The 19710-nt window shown below is 43.0% G+C and overlaps 1 protein-coding gene and 1 pseudogene across 1 annotated transcript in view; one reads left to right on the forward strand and one right to left on the reverse strand.

Moving 5' to 3' along the window:
* Ociad2 (OCIA domain containing 2) overlaps nt 1-19710 on the forward strand; it is an 844164-nt gene that overhangs the window by 774384 nt on the left and 50070 nt on the right. The window lies entirely within an intron of this gene.
* On the reverse strand, nt 6368-6911 carry LOC127232131 (transcription initiation protein SPT3 homolog; annotated as a pseudogene).

A 19710-nucleotide genomic window follows, 5' to 3' on the forward strand; every position in this document is an offset into this window, starting at 1 on the left:
ACAGTGCTGTATATACAGCCTATACTCATAATGGAACTCTCTATGCATGCTTACTGAAAACCAACTAAAATGATTAAGACTTTATAATGCACATCTTCAGTCATAGAATTCAAGCTGCTGAGACAGAAGGATCATGAGTTCAAAGCCAGCCTGGACTACATATTAAGTTACAGACTTACCTGGGCTATATAGTGAGACTTTACTCAAAAATAAAGAAATAAAAACTAAAAAGCATTTTTTTTTCTTAGTATAATTGCAAAGGACCCCAGTTCAGTCCCAGCACCGATATCCAGAGGCCCACAACCACCTGTAACTCCAGGTTCCAGTGATCTGGCGCCCTCTCCTGGACTCTGAAAGGGCCTGCACCACACATGCACATACCCATACAAAGACGCATGTACACAAACAGAATAAACTTTAAAACAAGTTTGTGGTTAAATTGAAGAAATGTTTAAATCTGTCAAAGAGGGAAATTGCTATGGCAAACTTTACTTTCAGGACCTGCTCAGGACCAGTTCCTGCCTAGAGTGTCTGATTTCAGTGTCACACAATGAGGATGAAGACCCTTCCCTTAGCACCCCTTACCCCCTACCCCCCACCCCCAGCTTCTCATCTGCATCCGGCTCTCCAGAGACAAACATCTCCTAGACTGTTGCTTCCATGTTTGATTCCAAATTAACCTTTTCTTGATTTTGAAATTTTTTTGAATTACTGATTTTTTTGTCATATGAGATTTTAAACCCTCACTCTTATATTAGTTGCTGCCCTTATACACAATCACACATGCTTCCTCCTATTTGGTATAGTTGTTCAGTTATTTCACAAAAATGTCTTAGGACAATTTGAAATTAAAATCAATGATATGTTATTGTATAAGACATGTGTCCCTGTGGTGTGGAGATGATTTACAGTTCCCACATTTGGGTCTTGGCTCATTTACATCAACAGTTTCTAAAAAGGAATGTAGTCAAGCAGGTTTGTTGGCTTGTTTTAATTTTATGAGTCTGCAAATGCTATCATCTCACCATGGGGCTTTAAGCACGATCCATTCAGATTGATAAATTATTGGACTAGGAAATCCCTTATCACAATTATTCATTGCCAGGTTTGGATAAGTATAGAAGAATGACCTCCCATAATTCCAGCTCCCAGGGATCTGACACCCTCTTCTGGACTCTGTGAGTAGCTGCACTCTCACATGCAAATAACCACACACAGATACACACACACATATTTAAAAATAGAACCCAAAAACTATATCATGACTCTACTATGGGCTGAGTGCAAAATGCATGTGAAGTTTTAGGGTAAACGCATGGTATTCATATTTGAGCTCATGGTATACACAAATCTTTCAGATGCTGGGCAAAGCTTGCTCGTTCTTTTTGCCTGCAATTGACCCTCCATAGTTAAGTGAGCATTTGAGTGCTAGCACATAGTGTGAGCCAAAGCAAAATACATGAAACAATAAATCAAAGAGCTATGCATCAGTGAGTCTTTTGAGAGTTTGAGATGCCTCTGGGTCTGTGAGATTCTAGTGCAATGCCTACCACGAAAGAGCCATGGAATGACAATGCAGAGGGAATCCTGAGAAGAAAATGAAACCTGGCTGATTGCACACTGAGGAAACAAAATCCAAAACGATGAAGAGTACCTGCCACACCACACAGGGACAGGGGCGTTAAATGAGCAGGGTCTTATGCACCATTAGTCCCTGTCCTAGAAAACTGCAGGTCCCGGCTGCTGGCTGTATCCACGGAGCTCTTGAACGGGGCAGAACAATAAGAGGAAAGTGGTAAATAAAACAGACCAGCAGTTCCTTCTCGAGCATCAGCTCATCCTGGGGAGACTTGAACACGGTAATCTGGCAGGGAGAAGCACTCCCTGGTCAATGGGGGCCGAGAGTTCTGCGGCATTGGTGAAGGAGGTGTGCTTCCCCTGGCTGCTGGTTACTAAGGCCAGCTCCAACAAGAGCCTCAGTGAACTGGAGGAACTCTAACTATCCCAATAGGCCCAGTGTCCAGGTGGAACATCGCAGCCCAGCAAACTCTTTTGCCCTGATCTCCAGTCCCAGGTGTATCATCCTGGAGATGTGGAAGGAAGACAAAAATGGTGTGGCAGGGAGAACCCTGGCACTTCCCTCCAGAGAGCTGTGAGATGCAAAGCAGATTCCATGGAGGCAGGAATAGATTTGCATAAGAGCCCAGTGCCTTCTGCTGGAGAAGGAGGGTGGGGAACATGGTTTTAGAGAACTGCCTGGTGGCAATGTAGTATTTTCCAAGCGATAATGACATTGAAAAATACAAAGCAGATCATAACAAGAGAAAGCCTTTTATTTAATAATAAGTAGGTGGCAAGTTTTTAAAAATAAAAAAGCCCAGTGACACACTGGTGTTTGTGCCCATAAATACATGCATGCAATATTAATTTAGCAGTACTAAGTCACTGATAATGATCACGGAGCAAGGCTGTGAGGAAACTGTATTCTTAACAGAAGAGTGTAAGACTCTAGGTGAGATAATAACATAACACAAGAAGACTAAAAGCTCAAAGTCAGCCTGAGCTACAGTGAGGCTTGGTCTCAAACCAAACCAAACCAAATATGAATAACAGTAGCATAGTGGTGAACCCAAGACTAGGACTACAGCAATCTTTTAGGCCCTTTAACTAAGACCTAAATTTTCTAAACTTTCCAACCTGGGAGTACACATATTAAAAGGATCACATCAGTTACAAAGAATTATAACAAGGGTTTGTTTGCTTTTGTTTGGTTTTGTGGGGGTGTCTTTCTTTCTTTGTCTTTTTCTTGTCCTGGATCTCGCTCTATAGACCATGCTGGCCTGGAATTCACAGAGATCAGCCTGCATCTTTCTCCAGAGTGCTGGGAGGTGTGCATCACCACCACCCAGCCAAGCTTCCATTTTAAATCACTGGTATGATCTCTCTTGGTCTCAATTTAAGCGGTTCTCAAACTTTCCAGTGCAGTTCCTCATGGTGTAGTAACCCCCAACCATAAAATTATATTCATTGCTACTTCATAACTGTAATTTTGCCGCTGTTATGAATCATAATACAATATCTGTGTTTTTGATGGCCCTAGGTAAGTCCTGTGAAAGGGTTGTTTGACACCCTTCCCCATGGGTCGTGACCCACAGGTTGAGAAGTACTGGTTTAGAACCACTTATATATGATCACAGATAAGGTCCACAGCGTTAGCTTTAATAGCATCTTAGAAACTTACTAGTTTCACCCATCAGATGTTCCAGGCTTCTTGATGTACCCAAGGTCAAATCATTACAAGCACAAAACTAAGCCAGAATCTTATTTTCTCGTTCATTGTTTCTAATGTACATTTGGGGGGAAAGCCCTAACCCTGAGTTGTCTATTTTTCACACAAAAAGTAAGAATAGGATCCAGTTGTTCCCAAATCCTGGCACTTCCTGGGTAACAGGAATTTCAGTGAGGCGTATCTCCTGTGGTAAAAACACTTTTTTGGGGGCCCCAGCAATGTGTTTGCATGGCCACGTATTTACATGGAGTTTTGAAAAATAAGATATTTTAACCATAATCGGTTCAGAAATCAACTTCCCTTCACATTCTTTTGTGTCAAAGCCATTGGAGTAATTGTAGATGGCTTTGGGATTCTGAGAAGAAAAAAATAATTGGAGAATGCTTTCGTTGTAATTTGGATATTTTGGGGGAGGGGCGTACGTAAATCAGGTTAGAAGCTATAAATATTATTTCTCTTCCTTTTATTCAAGAGCTGAGATTTTTATGACAAAAGAAAAAAGCCAGTGGGATATGAAGCAAAATGATTACTCTGAAGACCAAAGGCAAGAGTGATTAGTCAGGAGAAATTAGTCTGACATTAAGAAGCAAGTTACAAATGAAAAATTTCAGATCATCCCAAAGGCAATAATTAACCAAGAAAAAAATACATTTCAAATAGAGTGTAACACATACATTTTTGACTGTTGAATAATCCCATTAATGTAGAAGCATAAATCATCAGAAGAACACTGAGGGTATTTAAATTTCACACTAATTTTACATGGCTGTCTGGATAAAGACCCTTGCCGGTGAACCCGACATCCCAGAGTCCACAGGGTAGAAGACTGGTTCCTCTCCCTCCCCTCTGCAGACACACCATGATGTATCCACCAATACACATGCACTACCCCCAAAAAACTAAAATAAGGCCTGGCTCCCACCAACCATCCTCTCCAACCATCCTCTCCCTCACCTCTGCAGACACACCATGATGTGTTCACCAATACATAAGCACTACCCCCCAAAAAACTAAAATACATAAATAAATGTAAAAAACTAACACTACTTCTACATAAATTTAAACACAAGATAGACATTATCATGGACTAGCTGGTAGGTGCAACAGGTTTAGTGTTCAGGATTAGACACTGCACAAGACACCAGATACCATCCTAGAGTCTGGAGTCTTTACATGGATGATAGCCACATCCTCATATTTGACCACAATCTTCCAAATATACATGCTACCAATAAGCTATCAGCTGGTGTTGATGAACCAGGACAGAAGAAAATCTAAATTGACTGACTTCCTATTCTTGTAATAAAAATGTTGTCATATCCTTTTTTAAAAAAAGATTTATTTTATTTTTAAATATGTGTATATGTGTGGACATGTACATATGTGAGTGCAAATGCCTGAAGAACTCAGCAGAGGGCGTCATCAAATCTCATGGAGCCGGAGTTAGTCATTGAGGTTCAGTGCCTTAAGCACTGATGCAAAGAGTAAGGTTTTTCCTGCCACTGGTCTGGACCCACAGTGTCACCGGCCCACAATAACACAGTGAGACATCATATGAAATATAATGTTGGCCAGTTACTTGTTTCTTATCAGGTAACTATGTCTTAAGTATTAACCCATTTCTATTAATCTAAGTATTTCCACATAGTCTCATCTTACCAGAGAGTGAGGCTGGCGTCTGCTCTCCCCAGTCTCTACATGCTGACTCCTCCTTACTACTTCCTCGAATCCTCCTTGTCTCCTAGTCCCACCTATCTTGCTTTCCTATTGGCCAACAGTGCTTTATTCATTAACCAGTATGAGAAATGTATTTACAGAATGATATCTCCCATCATCTCCTCTTTTCTGTCTAAATAAAAGGAAGGGTTTTAACCTTAACATAGCAAAATATATAACACAACAGTTATCAAATAAGAATCACAGTTAACAATATTAATTCATTAACATTTAGTAAGATTTAAGAAAATATTCCATCATCTATTCTATCTTTGTGAGTCTAAAGTCCTATATATAACTTATCTTTAATCCTAACTAAGGAAAACTATAACCATAACTATCTGTCTTCAACTCCATCAAAGACCTGAGAAGGATAATATATAAACTCTAGAAATGACAGAGACATCTTGCTACCTGGTCAGGCACCTGAAGTTCTTCTGTAATGTTTCATCTTCAGCCCATAGGCCATAGTGTGTCTGGCAGACTCCTCAGCAAAGCAGGAAACTTTAAACTGTCCATCTGTAGTGGCAGTTTGTTAGTCATTTTTCTCTGTGTCCAGCAGACTGTCTGGCAGACTCTTCCATGAAGCAGGAACTCTGTAGCAATGTCCATTTTGTATCAGCAGTCACTTTCCTGTGGGTCCTGCATGTCCAGTTTATACAGCATAAAGTCGAACATTCTAAACAAGAGCAGTATTTTGTCCAAATGGCTAGTCTTGCCATATTGGAAGCAAACTCCATACGTGTTTTTTTGATGTCCATCTTCCTTTCTGACGCAGGTGGTGTCTCACTGTCAAGAAAAACCCTAACCCCTTTTTAAATGCCATATTCTGTAGGTCTTTAAAAGGTTTGAAGAATGCCTATTCATCTTAAATACATCTCTATATATCTAGAAATCCTAACTAACACTGTAAGTTTTGACTATTATAGGTTACTATCTATAATCTGTACTAAATTATACATTACATTGTAAATGAGCTATATAAACACAATACCTAAACAAGAGGAGAAATATACATATTACAAAATTGACCTTAAATTGTATCAATAAACGAAAATCCATTCCAAAGCAAAGTATTCATAGCTATACCATAATCCTCTTTTTACCTTTAAAAAATTTTGTTGTGGTCATTAACCATTTAAATCAAGCCTATTTAAATGAAAACAAACATTTATAGACAATATTTGGGAATTTGGGCATCGTTCTTTCCAAACTGCTTCCTGCTGGTAGGAGGCGCTGTCATGGGGATCCTAAGAAGATGCAGAAATCCTGGCTATAGTCTGCAAGTCTGCCTTGTTTAAGCTGTTTTGAATGTTGAATCACCTGCGATTCTTTCAGGGGTTCTGGCTTGATCAAACCACATTAGTAGAAGCTCAGCTGTTGGCTTTCACAGAATTCTGCATATTGAGCTGAATCCATAGTTCGAGTCTGCCTTTCTGCTCTCTCCATTCTTTCCTGTTTAACATCATCAAGTTCGTTGTCCTCAAACATTGCCAGAAGCTCTCCTGTCTGGTCAATAGAGTTGATCAAATCCTGAGCAATTTTCTGTCTCTTGTTTGTACTGCTGCTGCCACTCAGTTTTTCTTCCAAGAGCTCATCCTCATCAATGTCTTTGATGATCTTTGATTTGTAGTCTCAGATAAACATGTATTTTAGAAATCTTCTAAGTTTTTTCTTATCTTTTCTCATCAAGAACAGAAGATCTTCAGCAGATATCACCCTTGTTCTCCGCAGCTGAGAGACTTCTGCAGCTTGCTGTAACAGATTAATTAGTTGTGTGTGAACCACATCTTCTACCAAAACTGCTGTTTCATGGAGAGGCCTCCTAGCATCACCTAAGGAAAACATCATGCTCTGCAACTCTGCAACAAAGCTTAGAGCCTTCCTTGTATTTCTTCCACTACTTGAAGTGAGTAGCTACAGTATTATTCATCTCTGCTTAAGGACACGTGGAGGCATGTCTACGTGTCCTGCATGGAGAATGAGAGGGGACAGAGATGACACGGTGTCTGCGGCCGCGACAGCCCCTGGGCACGACGGGCAGGGAGAACGGAGGGTGAAGACTAGCCATTTGGACAAGATGCTGCTCTTGTCTGGACTGTTTGACTTTATGCTGTATAAACTGGACATGCAGGACCCACAGGAAAGTGACTGCTGATACAAAATGGACATTGCTACAGAGTTCCTGCTTCATGGAAGAGTTTGCCAGACAGTCTGCTGGACACAGAGAAAAATGACTGACAAACTGCTACAGATGGACAGTTTAAAGTTTCCTGCTTTGCTGAGGAGTCTGCCAGACACACTATGGCCTATGGGCTGAAGATGAAACATTACAGAAGAACTTCAGGTGCCTGACCAGGTAGCAAGATGTCTCTGTCATTTCTAGAGTTTATATATTATCCTTCTCAGGTCTTGATGAGGTTGAAGATTAAACTATCACAACTATTATTCTCTCTTCCTAGTTAGATATATTAGGTACTAGACTTAAGTTTTCCAGCTTAGGACAACTCTATTGTAAACTCCATTATGCCTTCACCCTAGGACTAGATATGTAGGTTGTTTTGTTCTCGATTTTCCTTTTCTTAGAGCACACTTGTTATTCACTGTTTTGTATATAGTTTTGTATCAAGCCTAAATCTTTTCTTTAGACTAAAAGGGGAATTGTAGTGGGATATTCACTTTGTCTCCTTCTGTGGAGCTGACCACGCCCATTGGGGGTGGAGCCAGGGACGGAAGTGACCTGCAGAACTAGGTCTGAGGAGGAGCAGGAGTGCTCTCTTGCTTGCAGCACCGGGACAGGAGCACTTCTGGAGGCATCCTTGGGACCAGGAACCTGCTGGTGTCCATCTGTCTATGTTGTAAGTTATTTCTCCCTGAATAAACATCTGTTTGGCCTAATTGTTCATCCTGATCCTTATTAAACCACAATACAATGAGCCATCTCTTTTAAATGAAGAGACAAAGAGCTTTTAATATAGAGGAAAGACTGTTAGAAGAGGTGTGTGAGGCAGTTAATTACCGTTTAAAGTGGCCTTTTTGTGTTGTGAGCTACTTGTGATAGTTACCAGTCTGGAAATGTATAACTTACCGTAATTTCCTTTCCCTATCCTAAAATATTTTTTCTCCACATCTGATTTTGTATTTGTAATTGTATGTGCATGTGTGCGTGCATGTGTGTGTGAGAGAGTGTGTTAAACGTTAAAATGCATCCTGAGAACTGAATAAGCCACAAGTTACACAAAGGCTGAGGCTAAAGCCCTCCTCTCCCACTCCAGAGTATCAGTCCATAGCTGTGTAGCTCCTAAATAGGAAGAGATAGATCACTGTGGTCACCAAGAAGGACCTAAGCTATACTAAATGCTGGCCAGCAGGTGGTAGTGTGGTACAGCAATTCCAAAGCAAGCATTTGTAGTGGAAACCATCAAGATTTATTTATTTATCAAAATAAATACTTATCAAAAGTAAATACTTTCTAGATAAGATATATATATATATATGTATATATATATATTTATATATATATTTGTTCTGGAATTCACTATGCAGACCAGGCTGGTCTTGAACTCACAGAGACCCTCCTGTCTCTGCCTCCCAAGTGGTGGGAGTAAAGGCATACTATGCTTGGTGAAAAGCTATGAACTGCGCCTGTAACTCCCCTGTAGATTAGGAGGCCGTGTTCATGAAGTAGTGTGCCAACCTTCACCCGTGCTGTAACCCGCTGCTTTTCAGTGTGTACACTTTGCAGTTTTATGACATTAAGTGGTTTTTTAAAATGAATCTTTATTGCTCTTCAAAAGAGGTCGCTGTACTTGCATCTAAGTAAGGACAGCTTCTTCTAGTCTTCAGAAACAAATTCTCATTTGCAGGTTCTGTCCCATACAAAACTAAAAGCATGTCCTGGGATGAACGGCCAAAGCTACTACAAGGAACATGTGCAAAGCTCACACCCAGGCAACAGCTCAGGCCCTTCTCAACACCAAAGGCCAAAAGTCCAGAAAGAACGAAGTATCAATAGTTAGAGCCACAGGTCCACAGGGCCTGCTCCATGCCAGCCAGTGTTCCACGGTCCATGCAATTGTACTGACTTGAATAACGCTCACCGGTGATGCCATGAAGTGATGCTATTTCCTGACTTGTGTGATGAGGAAGCTGGGTCACAGCAATTATACAACTTACTGGTGTTGTTTAGATCCTAAATGTCCCTCAAAGATCAGTGTGGTAAGAAGCCTGGTCCCTTCCCATGGCACTGTTGGGAGATGGGAAACTGGGCTCTGATGGGAGGAAATTAGGTCACTGAGGTGTGCTGTTAAAGGGCATGGCAAGGGGCTCCCTCCCTCCATCCCCCCCCCCCCGCTCCTGGCAATGAGGTGAGTAGTTGTAGCCACCCGCTTCCCTCTGTTCCCATCTTCACTCTCTGCTGCCACACTATGCTCCCTTACCAGAAACTCAGAAGCAACAGCTGGGGCTGGTGACACCAGTCAGGAAAATGCTTGCCATATATGAGTGAGGACCCGAGTTCAATCCCCAGAACCCAAGTTTAGCGCTCAAGTTTAAAAAGAAAGCTGGGCATTGAATAGCTTATTTGTAATAATGTAATATATAATAATCAATATAGTATCGAATGCTGATAATCCCAGGATTGGGAAGCCGGAGACAGGAAGATCCTGAGGCTTGCCCAGTCTAGCTGAATTTTTGACTGAAAAACCATCTCCAAAAATAAGGTGGAAAGCAATTGAGGAAGACAATACACACACACACACACACACACACACACACACACACACACACACACACCAGACCTGATCAACCAATCATGGACTGAAACAAACAAAATAAACCTGGGAGCCAAAACAGACCTTTTTATCTATGTAAGCTGATTATTTTAGATATCTGCCACAGGGCTGGAAACCTGAATTCACAGTATCAGCGACATAGTCGAGTTCAGCAGCCTGTCTGTCACCTAGCTGCCTTCTGCTACAAGCCCAATCTGCCTGGCTCCCTTCCTGAGAACATCACTCTAAAATAGTCAGTAGGCCATCACCTCTCCCCACCAAGAAAAGCTTTGTCTAGTCTTTAAACAAGAGGGGGAGGAAGATAGGACCGTTGGCAACTCCCTCCCTCAACTGAGAATACCATGCTGCCCCAGAGAAAACAGAGAAGAGCTCTGCTTCCCTATTGTAGAGATATCAGGACAGCAGCCAGTGCTGAGCCTCTGAGACTCTTCTTGCCCACGGTTACCCCTGAGTTGGCCTCTGCTGGTCAAGCTCTCTGAGAACAGAGAGTGCATTCATTCCCACCCACTAATCTCCCATCCCTAGGCCTTACTGCAGCTTCAGCTCTGAGATCCTAGGAAGCCTGTCTCAGGGAGGCCTCCAGGAACCTCCCTTCAGCCACCTCCTCCCATCAGCCACCTCTTCCCACCATCCATCTCCTCCCATCAGCCACCTCTTCCCATCAGCCACCTCCTCCCATTGGCCACCTCTTCCTCCTTCCCTCTACTTCCTGCGCTTCTCCCTCCCAACAACACTTCTCCAGATTCCCCTTCTTCTGTCTCTCTCCTCCCCCTCCTCCTCAGTTCACTCCTCTTTCTAGCTTCAGCTGTCCCTCAGAGCCAGGAAATCCTGCCCTGTGTTGTTGCCCTGTTCTTTGCTCGGCTCACCTTCCCTGCACTTCATGCATCCATCTCCCCTCGATGTCTTCACTCGCTGAGTCTACAATCCCTCCTCATCACCACCCACATTCCCTTTTTGATTTATCCATTATGGTGATGGCAGTGCCATGCACCAAAGCTCCATGGACACCATACCATCACAAGGGGAGGGGACATTTCTTCCACTCTTCCCGTCCCGTTAGCCTGTATTCACTGCCGGTCTCCCAACTCAACCTCACATTCCTCTACATTAGCCCTGATCACCGTTTCCTGTCTCCAGCCTTTCATCCCCACTACCCCACCTGCCCAGCTTCCTCCCCACCACACTTTTCTCCCTAAAACACAGAGCTGTATTTCCCCGACTCTACGATCTTAAGTGGCTTCTCTGGGTATATACTGTGCTCAGGCCATTTAAGGACTGCTGAGCCCTTATTGCTCCTAAGTTCACCTCTGTCTATAGCGTCCACTCTGTTCCTTCACTAGGACTCTAAATACTTTAGCTACACACAGGAACTTTTGTCACAGCTTGTTAGTGGAGAGACCCTAAGCCTATTAGTGACTCTGTCAACTATTTCCTCCCCTGTGCCTTGCTTCCTTGACCTGTGCAATGGCCACAACGTCCTTTTCTGAAGGAAGATTAGTCACCAAATACTTGTGGAGCATCTGCTCATGCATGGATCCTCGCTGCCAGGACTCAATACATATGAGTTCCTTCTGTACTGATTTCTCCACACCTACATCCTCTCGCCTTTTAAATGCAGCTCCTTCTACCTCAGCAGAGCAACACATCCCCGAGAAACAATCCTTCAAAGGAGGTTGGAAAACTACTGGTGATATTATGAAAACTTCCCCACCCCTCCAAGCCAGGCTCAGCACACTCAGTACTCAGTACTCAGAATCAGAATTCCTGCTGCTGGATCTGTTTCCTCCAGTGGTGTGGACCATTGTAGACATAGTAGTTGGGAGGCTGAAGCAGGGGGATCATGAGTTCCATGTTAGCCTGGGTTACACAGAGAGATTCTATCAAAGGAAGGGATGCTGGTATCTTATTTATCTTAGCATTTTGGGCATCTCATTACATGCATAAATACATTGAAGAGAAAAACAAGTGTGTTAACCTCTTGTTACCGAGACTCCCTGACTCTCAGCATGATCACTGGAAATTAAGAGTTAATGTGCTTTGTGTTGAAATATCCTAAGCATTTTCACAGTGTGTTTAATAATTGCTTCCTTTGATGCAATAAGACCTTTTAAACTCAGTTCTCTTTTAGAGAAGGGAGATTTGAAACTTAATCTTAGATTTTGCATTATTTGTAAGGAGACTAGTTGAAGTAGCTGGCTAACATGCCGCCCTTGTCTATGCTTGCTCATTATTTTTAGCAAAGTTTTAAACCAAGGTAACTAGGCATGCTAGTTTCTGCTGATGCCACATTCATTTTCACTACTATTCTCTTCTGTTGTCTCCCTCCACTACAGTACAAATGTGCAAAAGTCTGAAAGTAAGCCTGACCCACTGATGTGTTATCAAAGACTAAAGCAACATGTAATACTTGTTGACTCAGTTCAAGAGATGGCTCGGTGGTTAAGAGCAGTGACTGCTCCCCCACAGGACCTCAGTCTGATTCCCAGCAGCCACATGGTGTCTTACAACTATCTGTAATTCTAGTTCCAGGGAAACTGATGCCCTCTTCTGGCCTCCAAGGGCATCAGGCACACACATAGTACACAGACATACATGCAGGCAAAACACCCATACACACGAAATAAAATAATAACAGTAGGTGCTTATTGACTAAATTCTAAAAAAAAAAAAAATAATGCTTGGTAGACTATAAGTCATGAAAACATTGTGCTTAACAGGATGCTTAAGAAATTAATGGAATTGGGGCTGGAGAGATGGCTCAGCAGTTAAAGGAAAGGCTCACAACCAAAAATATAAGAAATTAATGGAATTGTAACGTTATGGTCCAGTATTTACTCATAGCTCCATTTGCATAGCCCACCATGACTCAAGTCCTCACATCACATGTCTGTTTGAGCTCTTGAATCCCACTCCACACTTCTGAAGCCTGCTTGGACCCAGGTTCCTCCTTCTGCTTCATTGCATGAAGACACTGCCTCCTCTTACTGTGAAAATCAAGCAACCTGACAGGACCTTCTCAACTTCCCTTTCCTGTTTCCGAGGTCACCATCCTTCATACAGTTGCATGTTTGTACTTCGTCTGTTCTAGAATTCTCTTCCCAGCCATTGTGTCTGAGTCCTAGCACATACACCATTTCCTTTTTTCATGAAACCTTCTTGGCTCTGTCCGTCACAGGACCTCCCAAGACACCTTAAATGCACTCTTTTTAGGGGACCCTAGTGAAAACCAGACAGATCCCATGTGAAGCATCAAGAGTGGGGTTAACTGAATGTGTGTTTGCTGTCTTGAAGGAATGTCATCCTGTAAACACAGTTGGAAAGATATAGAACTCAAGCATGTCACCATCCCACATTAGAACATGAACTGCTGAAGCAGTCATGTTTGCCCACATGTATGTCCCACAGGCCGACTTACAGTTCTGTGCCTGTGTAAGACTATGTTTCATAATCACTTCAGAACACTCTGGTTTTCTGATATCTCTCTCTCTCAATCTCTCTCTCTCTCTCTCTCTCACACACACACACAGAGGAACACAGGGAGATCAAGGCTAGCCTGGACTGCTTAGGAAATCTGAGGTCAGTCTGGGCTAAAGAAAGAGACCTTGTCTCAAACAAGCAAACAAACAAACAAACAAACAAAGACAGAGTTGTACACTTAAGGTGAATTTTATACTGTGTAAATCTCATCTCAATAGAGCTGTATTTCTTTTGTGTTACTGTTCTGAGTTGGTACAAAGTCATAGGATCTTTGTAAAACTAAGAATTTGTATAGGATGCTTATTTCTCAAGGAACTCACAACTGATGAGATAATGAATAATCTACTTGTATATGAAATGCTAAAGAATATGCAAATTACCCCATGAGGAAGATGACAAAAGACACCAAGAAAAATCCCCCATTCGTGAGGAGGAAAACACTCCTAACATATTTATTATCATACAAAAATAGTAGGTGCAAATTAAAAGTCCAGTGTAAGAAGTGATTAAATTATAGTACACCCCTCCGTGTGGACAGAAGTATTAGTGAGAATCCAGGATAACATGGGAAAATGACCATGAAACCCTCATAAATGGTACAAGAAGATAGGAAAATGCCTAGTCTGATCCCACTGTCATCAAGTGTATCTTTGTGCAAGTTCAGAAAAGACCAGAGGCTGAGAGTATTAAAACAGGTAGGGAACACTCCACACTGAGCAGACACTTAGATATGAATTTCTTGTGCCTTGGAGTGTTTGTATTTACGTTTTGAACAGAAAGGACATGCCTATCATAAAGGATAATTTAAGGACAAGTGGCAGCTGAGAACTATGTGGGTAGAGTGCTTACCTAGCATCAACCAAGCCCTGGTTTCCATCCCCAGCAATGAATATACTGGCACGGTCACACATGCCTGAAACACAGAACTCAGGAAGTGGATGCAAGAGAACAGAAGTTAAAGATGAGGCAGGGACTGCGGCTCAGTGGTAGAGCACTTGCCTGGCATACACAAAACCCTGGGTTCAATCCTCCTGAAAAAGAAAAAAGTCAATGTCATCCATTGCTCCAGACTGTCACTCATCTGGGGGTACATGTCTGAGGGAGTTTCCCAAGTGGTCCCACCTCCAAGTCCCTCCCCAGTTTGTTATTCCATCCAATCACGTAAGGGAGCTGAGAGTGTATCCAAAGACAGGGGAAGGAAAGCAGGGGTGAGAAGGCAGACTAGATTATTCTAGACCCTTTCTCAAAATTAATATAAATAAAAGGGACACATCAGTATATAGTCAAATAAGATATTGTTGTTCCCATAAGTGTCCCTTAGTCCTTGGTTCTCCTGCCCCAGAGGCAATCAGGCATGTGCTTGGAAAGTCAGCAAAAGCACACCAGAGCAGATCTCCAGCATCCAGCGACTTAAGTGGATTCCTGGGTGAGCAACTGTCTGTCACAGGACAGAAGGATGGTGCTTTTAGCTACCTCTCCTCCCAAGCACTTCACCCAAGAGGACCACAGAACATGTCTTTCCAGAGCACGAGGTCCATGCTGGTATGCTGGGGCTGCTTTGATCCTGGAAGGTTTTTTCCACTTTTCTCTCTAATCCTAAAATCTCTTTAGCTGGGGCTTTTCATGCACCACTGAAGATAAAAGGCTGAAAATGCCAGCTTTGGGTGAACTGGGCATGGAAAATTTGTCGCATTCAGAACAAGACTGGTTGTGATTTGCTACTGACCAGGCTGACTTTGGGATCCATGCTTCTCCACCTGCTGAGATTTTCCCTCTAAATCAACTTTCTTCTTCTCAAATATATTTTAAGAGGGAATTTTTTTCCAAGTAGTTTTGTTTGCTTTGTGGTTATTTTGTTTGTGATGCTGGAAATGGAAATCATTCTTGGTGCCCAGGGCCTTGTGCATGCCAGGAAAGCGTGTGTGTGTGTGTGTGTGTGTGTGTGTGTGTGTGTGTGTGTGTGTGTGCTGTTGTTGTTGTTGTTTTGTGTGTGTGTGTGTGTGTGTGTATGTCCAATTCCATGAAGTGTGGGGGGTGCATGCATGTGTTTTAGATTTGAATATGACATTTAAAAATATGTCCATGTCCCTCCGGGCTATTTGAAACACTCAGCAACACAGAGTAAGTGAGGTAGCCTAAGTGACAAGTCCCCAAGCACCTAGTGCACACTGCCCACCTCACCCTGTGTTTTCTCTGGTGCACTTGCCATTTTTCCAGAAGCCTCTGGAATCCACACTTCTGATTGCTAAATTAATCCCCCCCAAATAGAAATCTGGTGCTATTCCCCTGGTAAATGTTTCGTTCACTGCTTACTACCTCAAATCTGTTCACAGAAAGACATTTAACTCCTTTAATTTGGCAATGAAACTCTTGTGACATGACTACACAACCTGCCTAGCACTGTTGATTTGCTTGGTCATTTTTGCCTGGAACACATCTTAACCCGTCAGGCCCCCACCTTGGAGCTAGCTGGATTCCTTCCTGGCCCAGTGTGCACACTCTTCTCTTCCTCCCTGCTACTATCCAGCTCCTATCCAGCCATCTCCATCTGCCAGGATGCTACACATGCTTCAGTGCTAATGGCCCATCTCCCACAAAGCCATCCCACATCCGTTTGGACCAGACAAAGTCTCTCCATCTTAAGCCCTCTTGTAGCCTTTCAATACCTAACTGTATCAGAAGATAAAATATTATATTCATGCCTATCTTCGCACCTTTACAAAACGAGTGTGTTCCTGAAAGTGAGCTTGCCTGACCAGAGTCCCCAACCCTATCCAATGTCTAGCTCAATTCTTCATATCATTTAATGACTCTTGGACTCAGTATATAAACTGTATCCTAGCAACAGCCAACCATTCTTCAACAGCTCATGCTTTAAAAACACAAGTTAGCTCCAGGAACATGCATGTGCCAGACTGTCACTCATCTGGGGGTACATGTCTGAGGGAGTTTCCCAAGTGGTCCCACCTCCAAGTCCCTCCCCAATTTGTTATTCCATCCAATCACGTAAGAGAGCTGAGAGTGTATCCAAAGACTGGGGAAGGAAAGCAGGGGAAATTAAACTATGCTTAAACCTTATCTGTATCAACAAGTTACGACCTGCACTCAGTGTAAAAGATGTCAAGAGGGCGAGCCCCATGTGAGTTAAAACGGTTCTGGTGAACACAAGGGAAGCATTTTCAGGCGTCGCCGGGAGGTGGCACCATCGTTCTGACCTTGTGAGGTGGCAGAGAGGCCTTGAAGTGCTTTTCATTATTTCTTGGGCTTTTAGCCCTGTTCAACTTCTACTTTTTGCATTTATTTCTCAACTTAAAGCTGTAAGACTCTACCAGGAGAGACGGTTCATTGGCTAAGAGCATTTGCTGTTCTTCCAGAGGACCAACTTTTTTGCCAGCACCACTTCAGGTGGCTTACAAACACATGTAACTCTAGCTCTGGGGGATCTGATACCCTCTTCTGGTCTCTGAGGGAACCCACATGCATGTGCACAATCACACATACACATGAATAAAGACAATCAAAATTAATCTTTAAAGAGCAACACTATATAACTCAGCTCTAATTGGGCCTCAATAAAGTGACATCACATTTCCTCAGAGCTTCCTACGTGCACCTACCTGCCTCATGACTGGAGGGCGCGGGGGAGTGCTCCCAGAATTCATAGGCAGAGCATCATAAAGCGAAGGTACACTTGATCTCCCCCTCCTTCTCCCCTCCCTTCTCTCTTGTCCTCCCTCCTTTCATTCGTTTTCTGGAGATATGAATTCACTCAGTAAGTAACCCAGGCTAGCCTCGAACTTACAGCCCTGCTTCAACCTTCTAGTAATGAAATTACAGTCTTGCAGCACCATGCTCATCAATATCTTTATCCTTTCCTTTTTTTGTCTTTGTTTTTGTTTTGTTGTTGTTGTTGTTGTTGTTTTGTTTTTTGTTTTGTTTTGTTTTTCGAGACAGGTATTGCTTTGGAGGCTGTCCTGGAACTTGCTCTGTAGACCAGGCTGGCCTCGAACTCACAGAGATCCAACTGTCTCTGCCTCCTGAGTGCTGGGACTAAAGGCATGTGCCACCAATGCAAGTCCCTTATCCTTATTAAATGACAAACTCTTGAAAGAGAACTCCTGAGTGGCCAGACACTGAGTCTCGTTTTCCATTAGGACTCTGTGGCTCTGATGCCTCCTCTCTCAACAGCTCCTTACACTTGTTCCTCTGGTGAGGATGTGGCTTATGCAGACAGGAATCCTTTGCTTGCTCCTTCACACAGGTGAAACAGAATAGGATTCCCTAAAAGAATACGAAACACCAAAGGGCACACAGTGGATGCAAGATGAAACAGGTAAGAAACATTCCTTCACCCTGGCCCTTCTAGGAAGCACTTGAAGTCAACATCTAGGATGTCTCTGTCACACTGGGGAGGTGCTGTGAGAAGCACTGAATGGAGAACTCTGTTCCTTCTGCCGTGGCTCCTCCCGTTCAGACTCCACTAGCCTTCCTACTTTTCCTACAACAAGAACTATCTAGTGCAAATCATCAAGAAGTGATGGGGTCCGAATCCCTGGCCAGCTTGTTCACTTTCCCACTTCTGAGTCCCAGTCATAGCTTATTCTAATTGCTGTCTGAGGTCCCCGTGCCCTGGTTCTGAAGGGTTGGGTGGGATCTCCTCTGTCTTGGTCCTTAATCTGTGCCCACATGGAGGGTGATGTGTGAAGACCTTCTTCCCTCCTTAGTTCTCTTCATATCTGTGATAGAGTCCAAGAGCAAGGAAGGCTGCCAACATGTTAGCCACCTACCTTTCCCCCACATGATGCTGAAATAGAGGTATTTTGCCCAATTGATGACACATGTCACCATCCCATGTGGCAGCTATTCCTCACATGTATCCACACAAAACACAACGCTCACCTCAATGGGGAATTAAACATGGTTTATTCTGCATCCAAATATGAATGACTGCAGCCCAGGGACACAAATTCAGGTTGCCCCAAATAACACATTCCAATGTGGGCAGTGTATAATGAAACTTTTATAATTACAGGGGAAAAAAAGACAGCATGAATCAAAGTGCTTCTCAAATGCATTTGGGGAGACATCAGGTAGGTGGATATGGTACAACAAAGTGAGGAAATCTGCAGTAGTCGTTAGATGCTCTGATGACAATTTTTCCTTTTCAGTTGGTGGCGGTTAGTGACCTGTTAGTACACTTTTGAGAGTTTTCACCTAATGATGACCAATTCTAAGTTCAACACAGAGGTGGGCAATGGACGGCTAGTATCAAGTCTAAGGATAGCCCAAGACAATTTGGCTTTAGGTCTGCATTGTTTTGACTGTCTATAGGCACAGAATTCTAATCAATCAGCCTTGCAGAATCTTTAATGTAAATATGGTGCTTTTGTTTCTGGAAACTTTGGTTCACACATGTATCTGTGGCTCTATCTTTATACCCAACGACACAAATATACCTCATACAAAACTGTCTCTATAACATCCACAGAACACACACAAGAAAATCGTCGAGTGCAGGGTTACCTGCAGCCATAGTTCCAGTGGCTGAGAAGCAGAGACCCAACAGGGAAAGGAAATAAATCCTCTGCAAGTCATGGGGCCAGGCCTGGCCCTGTGCAGGAGATACCGCTTGGAGCAAAGGTAGAGAGGAGCCACACACACACACACACACACACACACACACACACACACACACATACACACACATACACAATTACAAAGTAGCCATCACAGTGAACTATAATTACTGACTTCTGGAAATACATGCTAAATATTGAGAAAAAAAGGATCAACAATGTCAGAAAATGCTCCCCAAGTCATTGGTGCCTTCGGTTGTAGAGGCAAGATTCAAATCCAAATCTGGTTTCCCCTCCTAGAGTTCAGGCATCACTGTATCTTCTGCCTCATCTGGTTAGTACAAATTTCTACATTCCTTCAAGGGCAAGGACAGGAAGGAAAGTGAGAGGAGGACAAAGCACTGACTCATGCTCCCCCCCCCTCTTCTCCAACAAATGTATCCATTCATTTGCATGGGTACAAACCTACTTTAAGCATCCAAGATTGTATCTGCAGGGAGCAGTGGGAGGCCTCCTCCCACGTGGGCTCACATCTGCTATCCTGCTGCCAGCAAAGGGCTGTAACGCACGGCTGGGAGATCAGAAGATAAAGATGTACATGTCCCTAAATTGTGACCAGACTGAGACAACAGAAGGCACTCAAATATCAGACAAGAGGAGGAAATGAAGGGATACAGAACCCAATCTGCCACCAAATATATGTTACCTGTAACCCAGAAGAGATGCCCAAAAAGTCCTTTACAAATGTTACAAAAGTAGGATGGGAAGGTAGCTGCCGGTAAAGTGCTTGCTGTACAAGCAGAAAGAACTGAGTTAGAGGCCCAAATCCATGTAAAAAAGTAGGAGATAGGCTTGTAAT

The sequence above is a fragment of the Phodopus roborovskii genome, unplaced genomic scaffold (genome assembly GCF_943737965.1).
Source record: "Phodopus roborovskii unplaced genomic scaffold, PHOROB, whole genome shotgun sequence".
In the NCBI taxonomy this organism is placed as follows: domain Eukaryota; kingdom Metazoa; phylum Chordata; class Mammalia; order Rodentia; family Cricetidae; genus Phodopus; species Phodopus roborovskii.